Source organism: Dasypus novemcinctus, chromosome 29 (assembly GCF_030445035.2).
Source record: "Dasypus novemcinctus isolate mDasNov1 chromosome 29, mDasNov1.1.hap2, whole genome shotgun sequence".
NCBI classification, from domain to species: domain Eukaryota; kingdom Metazoa; phylum Chordata; class Mammalia; order Cingulata; family Dasypodidae; genus Dasypus; species Dasypus novemcinctus.
Window position 1 is genome coordinate 21,950,503 of NC_080701.1, and position 15,579 is coordinate 21,966,081.

Genomic DNA, 15,579 nt, shown 5'->3' on the forward strand with positions numbered 1-15,579 from the left:
AATACACTTTTATGTCTTAAGAAATTTCTATAACCACATAGAGTTTTGCCTGTAGACATAAAGTTGGGGAAGTATTTTTACATATAAGGTAGCTTTAAAATAAAATAAAAAAAACTATGATAGAAATACTTTGAAAGTTTTGAACCTGGAAAACTATTTAAAAGAAACTTTGTTTATTTAAATATTTATAGTATTCATAAATATACTATGTTGAATATAAAATCAATGGTACAAATAAATGTACCATTATAAGATGATGTAGTTTTTTGAACCATTTTCCTATCTACTCATTCTTCTTATAAACAAGTTTAAGCACTAATTTAAAAAAAATTAATTATAGATATTGTAGGTTTATAGAAAAGTCATGTAAAAAAATACAGTGTTCCCATATACACCCCTTGTGTTAATTCTTTGCATTAGTGTGGTACCTTTGTTACAATTAATGAAAGAATATTAAAATTGTACTATTAACTAGAGTCCATAGTTTATATTAGGGTGCATTTTCCCCCCATATACCACCCTATTATTAACACCTTGCATTATGTGGTACATTTGTTATAATTTATGAAAAATGTTTTTGTAATTGTACTATTAACTATGGCCCATCATTTAAAATAGGGTTCACTGTGCTGTACAGTCCTATGTTTTAGCTTAATTTTTATTCCAATAACCTATATATGAACTAAAAATTCTCCTTTTAACCAGACTCACATATATAATTCAGGTCTTTTAATTACACTCAATATTATGCTACCATCACCACCATCCATTTTCAAAACTTTACAATCAACCTAAATAGAAATTCTGTACAATTTAAGTATTAATTTCCTATTCTCTACCCCCAACCCACCCCCTGGTAACCTATATTTTAGATTCTAACTCTATGAGTTTGCTTATTCTAACTATTACATATCAGTGAGATCATATAATATTTGTCCTTCTGCATCTGGCTTATGTCACACAACATGGTGTCTTCAAGGTTCATCCATGTTGTTCATTCTTTTTTTATGGCTGAATAATATTCCACTGCATGTCCATACATCGTTTTGTTTATCCATTCATGGATGCTTGGGTTGCTTCCATCTTTTGTCAATTGTGAATCATTGGTGTGCAAGTATCTGTTTGAGTCCATGCTTTAAATTCTTTTGGGTATATAGCTAGAAGTAGATTGCCTAGTCATATGGTAATTCTATACTTAACTTTCTGAGGAGCCATCAAATGGTCTTCCACCATTTTATATTGCCAACAGCAATGAATGAATGTTCCTATTTCTTCACATCCTCTACAACATTTATAATTTTCTGTTTTTTTTGTGTGTTTGTTTTTGTTTTATATTAGCAACCATTCTAGTGGGTGTGAAATGGAATCTCACTGTAGTTTTGATTTGCATTTCCCTGATTGCTAATGGTGTTGAACATCTTTTCGTGTGCTTTTTGTCTACTTATATATCTTTTTTTTTTTTTTTTTTTTTTGTAGAAATAACTGTTCAAGTCTTTGGCCCACTTAAATATGGGTGTTTGTCTTTTTCTTGTTGAATTGTAAGATTTCTTTTTATATTCTGGATATGTGGTTTCCAAATATTTTCTTTGCTATTTATTGGTTTGTTGAGATCTTTTATTTCTTTTCAAGTCAATGTAGGTAGGTTTTGTATTTCTAGGAATTTGTTTATTTTATCTAGGTTATCTAATTTGCTGGTATACTGTTGTTCATAGTATCCTCTTATACTCCTTTTAGTATTGCCCCCCTTTCATTTCTGATTTTAGTATTTGTGTCCTCTCTCCTTTTCAGTCTATTTAAAATTTCATTGATTTTATTCATCTTTTTCATGGAACCAGTGTTTGGTTTTCTTGATTCTCCTTTTTGGTTTTTTATTCAATATTCCATTTATCTTCACTCTAATCCTTGATGTTTCCTTCTTCCTCCTTGCTTTGGGTTTAGTTTCATCTTCTTTTTTAGATCGTCCAATTGTGAGTTTAGGCTTCTGATTTGAGTTCTTTTCTCTTTATTAATGTAAACATGACGTTATAGCCTTTGCTGCATCCCATAAGTTTTGGTATGTTGTGTTTTCATTTTCACTGACCTCAAGGGATTTCCTAATTTCTGTTCTGATTTCTTCTTTGACTCATTGGTTGTTTAAAAGTACGTTGTTTAACTTCCATGTATTTGTGAATTTTCTGTTTCCCCTGCTGTTACTGATTTCTGGTTTCATTTCCTCATGGTTGGAGAAATACATTGTATGAGTTCAATGTTTTAAAATTTATTGAGACTTGTTTTGTGACTTATGATATATCCTGGAAAATTGTCCAGGTGAACTAAAGAAGAATGTGTTTTTTTGGGGGGGGGGGTGGGGGGCGGTGTGAAATGTTCTGTATATGTCTGCTCTAATTGGTTTAGAATATCGTTCAGGTCTTCTGTTTTCTTAGTGATGTTCTGTCTAGATGTTCTGTGTGTTATTGAAAGTGGTATATTGAAGTCTTCTACTATTAATGTAGAACTATTTATTCCTCCCTTCAAATCTATCAATATTTGCTTCATATATTTCAGTGCTTTTCCATTAGGTACATATATATTTATGATTTTCATGTCTTCTTGTTGAATTGACACTTTTGCCAATATATCACTATCTTCTTTGTCCCTTGTAACAGTTTTTGATTTAAAGTCTGTTTTATCTGCTATTAGTATAGCTACCCCAGCTTTCTTTTGGTTACTACTTGAATGGTATATATATACTTTATATCCTTTCACTTTCAACCTACATGTTTACATTTAATATGAATCTCTAATAAAAAGCATAAAATTGTGTTGTCTTTTCAAAAAATTTATTTTTTAAAAAGATACTTAAGATTACACAAAATGTTACACACAAAAATATAAGGGATTCCCTTATATATATATGCTCCATTCCCTACACCTCCCACCCTTCCCCACATTAACAACTTCTTTCAATAGTGTGGTACATTCATTGCTATTGATGAACTCTTTGGGAGCAATGCCACTAAGCATGGATTATAGTTTACATTGTAGTTTATACTGTCTCCCACTCAATTCTGTAGCTTATGGCAGGATGTATGGTGGCCTGTATCTGTTGTTGCGATGTCATTCAGGACAATTCCAAGTCCCAAAAAAGCCGCCATATTATGCCTCTTTTTCCCTCTTCCTGCCTTCAGCACTTCCAGTGGCCACTGTTACCGCATCAGTGATAAAATTTCTTCCATTGCTAGAATCACAATAAGTCTGTGGTAGAATAACAGTAAGTCCACTCTAGTCCATATTCTATTCCCCAATCCTGAGAATTCTGGGCTGGTGGTGATGCCCACTCCACCTCTAATTGAGAAAGGGACTCGATCCCATATGGCTGATGGATGGGACTCTCTTGCTTGTAGTTGTAGACTCTCTTGGGTCCTTAGTATGGTGGTTGTCCATCCTTACCTCCGTGTTAGTTGTCCTGGGTGAGTCCCATGACCTAGAGAATAGGTATTGCAACTCTGCTGAGACCCAGGGCCTAGCTGGCACATGGACAGCCCAAAGATTCAAGTCTCTTGGATGTCCACTACCACTCCAGCACCAACTATAGGTTCAAATAGAAAGGGCAGAAGAGGCATGTGTAGAGAAGTCACAACGGAGTCCAACTCTATCACGCTCAGGAGCATAAACTCCAAAGTAGGGCCCACTGGCAAGGCACCAAACTCCAGAGCTATCTGCCATGACCATAGGACCTGGGTGTCTCTGGAGCACTCAGGAGCTGCCCTATTTGGGGATAGAATCTACTTGGCAGTTTATGAGATCCTGCTGAGATGTGCATAAGCATTATCTCTGAAATGACCTCCCAACTCACTGAAATCTCTTAGCCATGTAAACTCATTTGTCTTTATATTTTCCCCCTTTTATTCAAGGCTTTTTTCCAGTTGCATTGCTAGTTGGTACTTGGTAGTAATCTTTCCAGTGCCAGGGACTCTCATCCTGGGAGTCCATGCTGTGGGGGAAGGTAATGTATTTATATACTGAGTTTGACTTAGAGGGAAGCCACATTTGAGCAACATGGAGGCTCTCAGGGGGTAACTCTTAGGCACCCTACAGCACTAGGCTAATGTGCAATTTCAAGAGAAAAGCTTTTATAAACATAATCATCCATATCAAGGGTCCATCAGTGGACCGTCCTTCTTCACTAGTATTGCCCTGCACTTGGGGGTTTGTTGCTGTTCCATTAGAGAATGTGACAGAGCTCCCCAGGATGGAAACTCGATACACTTATGGTTATTGTGTGAATCTCCACCCACTATGACAATGCCCGTTGAACATTTGAACACATTTATGTACCTTATATATATGCCCAGGAGAACTTCCTCTCCTGTATCTCCCATTACTGACACCCCACACCAATGATCCTCCCCTACTACAATTGTAACCCTTCTGTGGTCCAAACTTCTTAAAAAATGAAGCCAAGAATATTGCCAAATAGGCAATAATTCCTATTAATCAATAGGAAAATGAAATAATAATGATAGGTTTAAATGTAAGAAATAAAGTACATAATAATTTAGAAAAACTAAAACTAAAATAAAATGTAAAAATTGGGATATTAAAAAATAATGCAAAATATTAAAATGTTTTGATGTTTTGCCTTTCATCACTGTAATATCTGTTGTCTTCTAAGTACAGTGATATTTTTATCCATTTTTTTTCCCAAATATCTTTCTTTTTTCATTTTGTCTTCAAAGAAGTTTTAGGTCACAGTAGAGTCATATATAGAACAGTGGGGCTCCATATAACCAACATCCTCCTCCTTTTGCCCCTTCCTGTATCAATAACCTTTTTAGATGTGGATGGTACATTTGTTGCAACTGATGTACTAATAGTGAAACATAGCCATTAACCATGGTCAATGGTTTACATTATGGTCTACACTCTAGACCATACACTTGTATAAATTTTTGATGAAATTCATCATGGCCTGTATCTATCATTGTAAGATCATGCAAAATACTTGCATTGCCCCCTAAATACCTCCTCTTCCATCTACTCTATTCCTCCCTCCCTCTCCCCTCAAGACCTACGGTAACCACCAGGCTTTACTCCTTGTAGGACAACATTCATAGTTACTGGGAACAACACTGAGGGCTTGACACACTGGTCTGTCCTCCTCTCTTAGGAACTGCCCATGCTCTTAAGAGACACCCACTCCTCTTTTGAGAACATATTGGACCTCCCCAGGGTGGCAGGCCAACTCCTTCATGCTCATTATGTGGGTCTCCATCCAGTGATACAGCACACTATGACAAAATGATCACTCACACATTCTCTCAAATGCTCACCCATTGAACACCCTAAACCAGTAGGGTGATTTCCTTGTTATATTGCCAAAAGAGCTCTCCTAACACTGTAGTTTCAACCACATACCTGCCAGTCCCCTGTGCTCACCCATTTCCTCCCCCAACCCTTCCCCCTTCCGTGAACTGTCCAACCCACACTTCCCACCCTACCCCCTGTCAAACTTGCACCACCCCACCCAATAGTATCACTACACCCCTGTCATATCCCTTCACTGCACAACTACTCATTTCCACCTTATTATAGATTTCACCACCTATATGGGCATCTAGCTGTCTGAGTCTGCTTGATTTGCTTAATTCATATCCATGACGTATGTAATATTTGTCCTTTAATGCCTGGCTTGCTTCACTCAACATAAGTTCGTCAAGATTCATCCATGTTATCCTGTGTGTTAGTACTGTATTTCTTCTTAAAGCTGAGTAGTATTGAATTGCATGTGTGTACCACATTTTGTTTAACCATTCCTCTGTTGATGGGCATTTGGGTTGATTCCAACTTTTGGCAATAGTGAATAATGCCACAATGAACATTGGTGTGCATATGTCTGTTTGTGCCCTTGCTTTCAGTTCTTCTGGGTATATACTCAGCAGTTGAATTGCTGGATCAAATGGCAGATCTACAGTTAGTCTTTGGAGGGACCACCAAACTGTCCTCCACAATGTCTGAATCATTCAACATTCCTACCTGCAGTGGATGAGGGTTCCCATTCCTCCATGTCCTTTCCAACACTTGCAGTCTTCTGTTTTTTTAATGGCCTCCAGTCTAATGGATATAAGATGATATCTCATCATAGATTTGATTTGCATTTCCCTAATAGCTAGTGATGTTGAGCATTTTTTCATGTGCTTTTTAGCCATTTATATTTCTTCTTTGGAGAAGTGTCTGTTCAAATCACTTGCCAGTTTTTAAAATGGGTTGCTTGTCTTTTTATTTTCAAGATATAGGATTTCTTTATATATGCTGGATATTAGGCTCCTGTCAGATATAGGGCTACCAAGTATTTTCTCTCATTGGGTACGATGTCTTTTCATTTTCTTGACAAACTCCTTTGAAGTGCAAAAGCTTTTAATTTTGAGGAGGTCCCATTTATTTTTTCTTTTGCTGCTCGTGCTTTGGGTGTGAAGTTCATGAAACCATTTCCTATTACAAAGTTCTGTAGGTGCTTCCCTACATTATCTTCCAAGTTCTTTAGCTCTCCGTGTGTGCAGCACCATTCCTGGGCAGGCTGCACTTTCTTTCGCGCTGGGCAGCTCTCCTTATGGGGCGCAGTCCTTGCACATGGGGCTCCCCTATGCAGGGGACACCCCTGCGTGGCACAGCACTCCTTGCGCACATCAGCACTGTGCATGGGCCAGCTCCACACGGGTCAAGGAGGCCCGGGGTTTGAACCACGGACCTCCCATGTGGTATTTGGACGCCCTAATGACTGGGTGAAGTCTGCCACCCAGTTGGCTCTTATATTTAGATCTTTGTTCCATCTTGAGTTGATTTTTGTATAAGGTGTGAGATGGTGATCCCTCTCATTCTTTTGGATATGAATATCCAATCATTTATTAAAGAGGCCATTCTTACCCACTTTACTAATATATAGTGTCTGTCTTTGTCTCTTAAAATCTAGGAAAGTGAATATTTAACTCATGTGAGCAGTGTGGAGTAATAGGAATAAAGTGGAATATCTTCAATGAAATGAGAAACCGAATATAGAGAAGTATATAGAATGAATGAAAAGGCCGGAGTGATGAGGAGAAAAGGAAAAAGAAAAGAAAGGACCCCCCCAAAAAAAAAGTTAGTAAAAGAAGAAAACAGAATAGAAGAGTTAGAAATAAAAAACCATAAAAATTGGGGACTAAACAAAGAGGTGGAAAGTAGCAGAGTTGAAATTTTGATAGTTTTCAGCTCCAGGCTAGTTAATTGCCTGACTCCACCTACTCCCAGGTCGATTTTCCATATCACAGGGTGATTAGGTAAAGCAGGCTGCCTCAGCAGATTTGCCTCTCCCCTCTTCCTGGTACTACCTAGAGCCAGCTGGTACGTTCCTCAAAGTTCAAAAAGGGGGTCCAGGCTGCGGTCACCCCTCGGGCTGAAGTGTGGTTTGCTGGCCTGGCGGGGGAGCGGCCGCGGTAGGCCTAATTCCAAGCCGCTGCCCCCATAATAGGGTGGCTGGTCGGACTCACCGCCACCCCTGAAGGGAGCTCGGCATGGGCGCAGAGTGCCCTCGGGTCTCCCCTTCTTGGCAGCCATGCTTCCGCGGCCGCCCCTCCTCCCGGATAGCGCCACACGATGCCTTATGAGGCAACACCCTTCTTCTTCTTTCTCCCTGAGCAGGCGCAGGGCGAAAAATTCCAGTCTGCCTTCAGCAACAACAGCAGCAACAGCCAGGCACAAGGCGGGAAACTCAAGTCTGCCCTCCACCCCAGCAACAGCAGCCACCAATCCCTAAACCCTGCCACTTCCCCCAGCAACAGCAACAGCCAATCCCTAACCACCCCTCCCCCTTCCAGTACCTCCCACCGACCTTTCTCCCCAGTAACTGCTTGCGGCAGCCAATCAGAACATGGCATAACTTCAACCAATCAGCCTTCCCCAGCCCCTATAAAACTGTAGCCACTTCCTCAATAAAGTTGGACCTGCATGTTTACCTTGTCTCCGCGGTAGTTCTTCTGCCATGCGCCCTCCAGTCCTGAGAGTCCCCGACAAGGGCCTGACCTCCCTTGTCCCCAGTTCGTCGCCCGCTTCTCCGGGCGACCCCGTCAGCTGAACCGCGCAACCCCTGTGAGACCGACCCCTCGTCTGCTGCCAGACTGACCCCTCGTCCCAAGCCGGACTGACCCCTCATCCAAAGCTGGACCGACCCCTCATCCGCAGCCAGACCCCACCGCCACCGACCGAGCAAGCCGCCGCACCAGGCAATCAAACCCACAGAAGGAAATCCCCTCTCCACCCTTCATCAAAACCTTCCTACTCTTGGAGAAATGCCTCCTCTGGCTCGGTGACTGGTGGGAGTCAGGGCTTGCCTCAAGGGCCAGAAAGTCACAGTTTTACCTTGAGCAATTAATCTTATTTTTGTGCTTTCTCCAAATCGATGTCCTGAAGTCTCCTGCTCTGTGGGTTCCCAAAACAGGTCACTTGGGCAGGATCTTGCCCCCACTTAGCCATTTTTTTGCGAGAGAGGTGATGAGTGTGCACTTAATCTGATGCCATCTTGCCCCTCCCTCCTTTAATTGACTTTTGTATAAGGTGTGACATGGTGTTCATCTCTCATTTTTTTGGATATGGATATCCAGTTCTCCAAGCACCATTTGTTGAAGAGGCCATTCTCTTTCAGTTGAGTAGGCTTGGTGGCTTGGTTGAGTATCAGATGACGGTATATGTGAGGGTCTGTATCAGAACTCTCAGTTTGGTTCCATTGCTCAATATGTCTATACTTGTGCCAATACCATGCAGTTTTGAACACTGTAGTTTTGTAGTATGTTTGAAAGGCTGTGTGATTCCTCTGATTTCATTTTTCTTTTTCAATATGTCTTTGGCCTCTTTCCCTTCCAAATAAATTTCATAGTTACTTTTTCCAATTCAGTAAAAAATGCTGCATTGATTATTATTGGGATTGCATTTGATCTGTAGATCAGTTTGGGTAGGATAGATATCTTAATGATGCTTAGTCTTCCCATCCATGAACAGGGAATGTTCTTCCATTTATTTAAGTCTTTGATTTCCTTTAAGCATGTTTTGTAGTTTTTTGTATATAAGTTGTTTACATCTTTAGTTAAATTGATTCCTAGGTATTTGATTCTTTTAGTTGCTATTGTAAACAGGATTTTTTCTTTTTGATTTCCTCCTCAGATTGCTTTTATTGGTATACAGAAATGCTACTGGTTTTTGTGCATTGATCTTATAATCTGCTACTTTACTGAACTCACTTATAAGCTCTAGAAGCTTTGTTGTAGATTTCTTAGAGCTCTCTATGTATAGGATCATGTCATCTGCAAATAGTGAAATTTTGACTTCTTCCTTTCCAGTTTGGATGCCTTTTATATCTTTTTCTTGCCTAAGTGCTTGACCATGTACTTATAACACAGTGTTAAATAGGAGCAGTGTAATGGTATCCATGTCTTAGATGGATTCCTGATCTTAGAGGGAAAGCTTTTAGGATTTCACCATTGTATATGACGTTAGCTGTGGGTGTTTCATATATACCCTTTTTTCATGTTGAGGAAGGTTCCTTCCATTCCTATACTTTGCAGTGTTTTTTTTTTTTTTTTTTTTTTAATCAGGAAAGGTCGCTATGTTTTGTTGAATGCTTTTTCTGTGTCTGTAGAGATGATCATGTGATTTTTTTCTTTCTTCTGTTTATGTGGTAAATTATATTGATTGATTGATTTTCTTATGTTGAACCTCTTTGCATACCAGGGATGAAACCCACTTGATCTTGGTGTATAATTTGCTTGATGTGTTGTTGAATATACTTAGCAAGTATTTTGTTGAGGATTTTAGCATCTAGGATTATTAGAGAGATTGGTCTGTAATTTTCCTTTTTTGTGTCATCTTTGTTTGGCTTTAGTATTGGGGTAAAATTGGTATCATAGAATGAGTTAGGCAATGTTCTTTCTACTTCTATTTTTTGGAAGAGTTTAAGCAGGATGGTGTTCTTTCTGGAATATTTGGTAGAATTCACCTGTGAAGCCATCTGGTCCTGGGCTCTTCTTAGTTTGGAGGTTTTTGATGACTAATTCAATCTTATTACTTGTGATTGGTCTGTTGAGTTCATCAGTTTCTTCTTTTGTCAATGTAGGCTGCTTGTGTGTTTCTAAAATTTTTCCATTTCCTCTAAATTATCCTTCTTGTTGGCCTATAATTTTTCAAAGTATCCTCTTATGACACTCTTTATTTCTGTGGGGTCAGTGGTGATATTCCCTTCCTTATTTCTTATTTTGTGTATTTGCCTCTTTTCTCTTTTTTTCTTTGTTAGTCTAACTAAGGATTTGTCAAAATTTTTGATATTCTTGAAGAACCAGCTTTTGGTTTTGTTTATTTTTTCTAGTGCTTTAAAACTTTCTATTTCATTTAGTTCTGCTCTAAGCTTTGTTATTTCCTTCTTTCTACTTCCTTCGGGGTTAGTTTGTTGTTCTTTTTCTAATTCCTCTAGGAGTGCAGTTAGGTCTTCCATATTAGCTCTTCTTTTTTTTTGATATATATGTTATGGCTATGAATTTCCTTCTCAGTATCACTTTTGCTGAGTTCTATAGGTTTTGATATGTTCTTTTTTCATTTTCATTCGTTTCAAGGTAGTTACTGATTTCTTTTGAAATCTCCTCCTTGACCCACTGTTTGTCTAAGAGTGTGGTGTTTAACTTCCATATCTTTGTGGCTAATCTGGTTCTTTGCCCCTTACTGATTTCCAGCTTCATTCCATTGTGGTCAGAGAAATTACTTTGTATAATCTCAATCTTTCTGAATTCACTGAGAGTTGTTCTGTGGCCTAGAATGTGGTCTATCTTGTAGATAGAGTGATCCATTTTCACTCAAGAAGAAAGTACATCCTGCTGTATTTGGGTGCAATGTTCTGTATATGTCTATGAGACCCAATTCTCTAATATATTCTTCAAAGTCTTTGTTTCTTTATTGATTCTCTGTTGAAATATTCTGTCTAATGGTGATAATGGTGTATTAAAGTCCCCCACTATAATTGTAGAGGCATCTATTTCTCCACTTAGTTTTTCCAGTGTTTGCTTCGTGTATTTTGAGGTGCCCTGGTTAGGTGCACAAATGTTTATGATTGTTCTTTCTTTTTGAAAAATTACCCATTTTACTAATATATAGTGCCCATCTTTGTCTCTTAAATTAGTTTTGTATATAAAGTCTATTTTGTCTGATATTAGTATAGCTACTCCTGCCGTTTTTCGATTGTTGTTTGCTTGTAAGATTATTTTCCAGCCATTCACCTTCAGTCTCCTTGAATCTCTGTGTCTAAGGTGGGTTTCTTGTAGACAGCATATAGATGGGTCATATTTCCTTATCCATTCTGTCAGTCTGTGTCTCTTGAGTGGTGAGTTTAATCCATTAACATTGAGTGTTATTATTGTCAATTATTACTTATATTAGCCATATTTTCTTTGGGTTTATGTATGTGATATGTTGTTTTTATTTGTCTCTTTTTAAAATTTTTTTCTTATACTTTCCTCCAGCTCTTTCTCTCCTGTTTTTTCCTTTCAACCTGCAGAACTCCCTTTAGTATTTCTTGAATGGCAGGTTTCTTAATGGTATACTCTCTTAATTTGTATTTATCTGGATATTTTGAACTCTCCCTCATTTTTCAACTCTAGCTTTGTTGGATAGAGAATTTTTGGCTGTTTAAGTATTTTTTTTTAGCACCTTACTTATGTCATACCACTATCTTCTTGCTTCCATGGTTTCAGATTGAAATCAGTACTTAATATTATTGAGCTTCCCTTGTACGTAATGGTTCTCTTTTCTCTTGCTGCTGATTTTCTCATTGTCTTGAGCATTGAATATGTCTTGGAGTAAATCAGTTTGGATTTATACTGTTTGGGGTATGTTGCACTTCCTGGACATATACATCCATCTCCTTCTATAGGGTTGGGAAATTTTCAGCTGTTATTTTCTCCAACACCCCTTCTGTCCCCTTTCCCTTCTCTTCTCCCTCTGGGATGCCTATAATGCATATGCTTTTGTATTTTGTGTTGTTCAAATCCCTATATCCCTGCTGGATTTTTTCTATCATTTTATCTATCTGTTCTATCTGTTTGATTTCAGATGTACTATCTTCCACATCACAAATTCTTTCCTCTACTCATTCAAATCTGCTGTTAGGTGCTGAGAGTGTATTTTTGTTTCTTGGAGTGTGCCATTCATCACCATCATATCTGTTATCTTTTTATATATGTTTACAATTTCTTCAGTGTGTTCTCCCAGTGTCTTCTTAATATCCTTAATCTCTTCCTTCATTTCATTAAGTTGATTAATGATATTTGTTTGGACAGCTCTTATTAGTTGTTCCATGTTCTGCATGTCCTCCTGGTTTTCAGTTTGTTTGTTGGACTGGCCATACCTTCCTGTTTCTTGGTGTGGCTTGTAATTTTTTTGTTCGTTTCTAGGCATCTGTTTACCTTGGTAGGTTTGTTCAGTTGATTAGCTTCTCTCTTGATGGTTTTATTTTGCTGTTTTTGAGTGTGGTAAAGTTTCACTTTGACACTTCATTCCTCTTATTCTATTTCCTTGCTTTTGTCTATGTTCCCTTGAAAAGAAAGTTTGGACCAGAGAAATAGGAAGAGGTTGGGAGAGAAAAAGAATAATAGTAATAATAGTAAAAGGTGGGAGAGGGACCATACAAGACCTAGGAAATTGAATAATTAACCCAAGTAAGACATATAGAGGAATAAGATTAGAAAGGTGTGATAGAAATAATAAAACAAGAAAGAGAATATAGAAAAGTATAGAATGTCTTAAAAGGCAGAATGTTGAGAAGAGATGAAAAGAAAAAGTAAAAATGAGAAAGAAAGAAAAAAGCAAAAAAAAGAAAGAAAAGAAAGAAAGTAGGAGGGAGAAGGGAAGGAGGATAAGAAAAATTGAAGATCAAGTGAAAAGAGGTGAAATGAAAGAAAAACAACAGAAAACAGAATATAAAGATGAAGGAGATAAAAGATATAGGGTAGGTAGAGAAAATTGGCATACAAACAAACAAACAAAAAAAGGAAAACAGAAACAAAGAAGGGGAAACAACAACAAGAAAACAAGATAGTAGCTACTTGTTTAAAAATATGAGGTAGAAGGCAGAAAAAAAATAGATCACAAAAACAAAGATAAACATGGAAAAACAGCCTTCTCTCTTATGACCCTAAGGATCTTCTTGGGCTGCTGCTATTCACCAATTAAGAACCTGCAGCCTGTCCTCTGCACTTTTTAAGCCAGTTTTTAGTGAGTAAAATAAGGAAAAGAAAAAAGAAAAAAATTTTTTAATGAGAGAGCCACGAAAAGCTAATACCAAGAGAATGTCAATATGTTCCCTGTCATAAAGTTTCAGCTGGTTGCCTCATAGCCCTGTATCACTTCTCAGAAAGGAGCAGGGGATGGGACCAGGGACCTTGTATATTAGCTCAGGAATTCTTCCACTGAGCTAATCCATCTCCTATGCTAGGGCGCCTTTCTGAAGGTTATTTGCCCTTTTTCCCTCTGGTAGGTTAGATTCTCTGCAGTCCTGCTGCTTAGTCTCTTATCCCTACCTCCTTTCTGATATAATTCCTCTCTTTCCCTAGTCTACTGGGCATGGCAACCTGCCTGAGGAGATCCCCCTTCCCTATCTGTCACATCAGGGTCCCTTCCAACACCCAAGGAGTACTTGGCTGGCTAAAATAACAGTAGAGAAATCACCCTTCACCCTCCCAGACCCCTCCTCCTCTAAGGAAGGTTGCAGTCACACTCCCTTTGGAGGAGGGAGCTGGTGGCTGGACCTAGGCTCTTTGTCCTGAGTGTGGGGTACATATGCCACTTCTTGCCATTGGCTTCCTTATCTTTCCAGTACCCTCCTAGATGATCCAGACCACCCTCCCACTCTATATGTATCTAAAGGAGCTGGCAGGAAGGAAGAAGTCTGTTCTCTAAGTCAGATACTCCAGGAGTTCTACCCTCACTCAGTTTCTTAGGGGTGGGGGAGGGGAGCCCTTCCCAGTGGTCAGGAGAATCAATAACTCACAGCTTGCTCTTTCAACTTCTTCCTCTCTGTTCCTGACTCTCTTGGGAGTTGTGGAGCAGTGTCCTAGTCTGCTGTACCCCAAAGCAGGTCAACAAGGCAACCCCTTGTTCCCTCTCATTTGTTTTAGTGAGAGCTTAGCTTTATCTATCTACCCTGTTGGCCATGTTCCCACAATTCCCCCTCTCCCTTCAGTTTTACCAATGTTTGCCTCTTGTAATTTGGGGCATTCTGGTTAGGTACATATATATTTATGATTATTTCTTCCTAATGAATTGTCCCTTTTATTAATATGTCTTGTCCTTCCTTATCTCTAACAAAAGCTTTGCTTTTAAAGACTATTTCATCCAATATGAGTATAGCTATTCCACCTTTATTTTTATTATTGCATGTGTGTAATATTTTTTTCCCATCCTTTCACTTTCAGTCTATTTCTATCCATGGATCTAAGGTGAGTCTCTTGTAGACAGCATATAGATGGCTCATATTTTCTTATCCATTCTGCCAATCTATGTATTTGATTGGGGAGTTTAATATATTAATATTCAATGCTATTACTGTAAAGGCAGTTCTTCACCCATTTTGAGCTTTTGGTTTTATTATTATCTGTCGTATCTTATTTTCACCACTCTTTTTACACTTTGTTACTTCCACTGATATAACCTTCCTTTCTAGATATTCTTTCAGGCTTCTTTATCCTGTCTTTTCTTTTCAATCTGTAGAACTTCCTTTAGTATTTCCTACAGTGTCTGTCTCTTGGTTATAGACTCTCTCAGTTTCTGTTTATCTGTTAATATTCTAAACTCGCCCTCATTTTAAAATTTTTATTATTTTAAAATTTTATTATTTTTTAATTTTTAAAGAAGTTTTAGATTCCATAAATGATACTTCAGTAACACAGGGGCATACCTGTATACCCTACTCCCCCCCCCCCCCCCTTTTCCCCATTAACATCTTTCATAAATGTAGTACATTTTTTTCTTTTTTTTCTCTATTTTTTTAAATGTTACATTCAAAAAATATAAGAGGTCCCCATATATCCCCCACCCTCCTCACCCCACTCCTCCCATATCAACAACCTCTTTCATCATTGTGGGACATTCATTGCATTTGGTGAATACATTTTGGAGCACCGCTGCACCACAGGGATAATGGTTTACATTGTAGTTTACACTCTCCCTCAGTCCAACCAGTGGGCCATAGCAGGACATACAATGTCCAGCATCTGTCCCTGCAGTACCACCCAGGACAACTCCAAGTCCTGAAAATGCCCACACATTATATCTCTCCTTCCCTCTCTCTACCCTCAACAGCTTCTGTGTCCTCTTTCTCCACATGAATGCTACAATTTCTTCTATTACTAATCACAATAGTTCCATAATAGAATATTAGTAAGTCCACTCTAATAAAGCATTGCTACTAACCATGGTCGGTAGTTTAAATTATAGTTTACATTTTGCACTGGATATGTTACAGGTTTTGACAAAATGTATAATGGCCTGTATTCATCATTTCAGTGTCCTTCAGAACAATTCTAATGTTAC

The 15,579-nt window shown here is 38.4% G+C and overlaps 1 protein-coding gene across 6 annotated transcripts in view; it reads left to right on the plus strand.

The window, feature by feature from the left end:
* ADAM32 (ADAM metallopeptidase domain 32) overlaps positions 1 to 15,579 on the plus strand; it is a 269,013-nt gene that overhangs the window by 106,243 nt on the left and 147,191 nt on the right. The gene's annotated exons all lie outside the window — the stretch shown is intronic.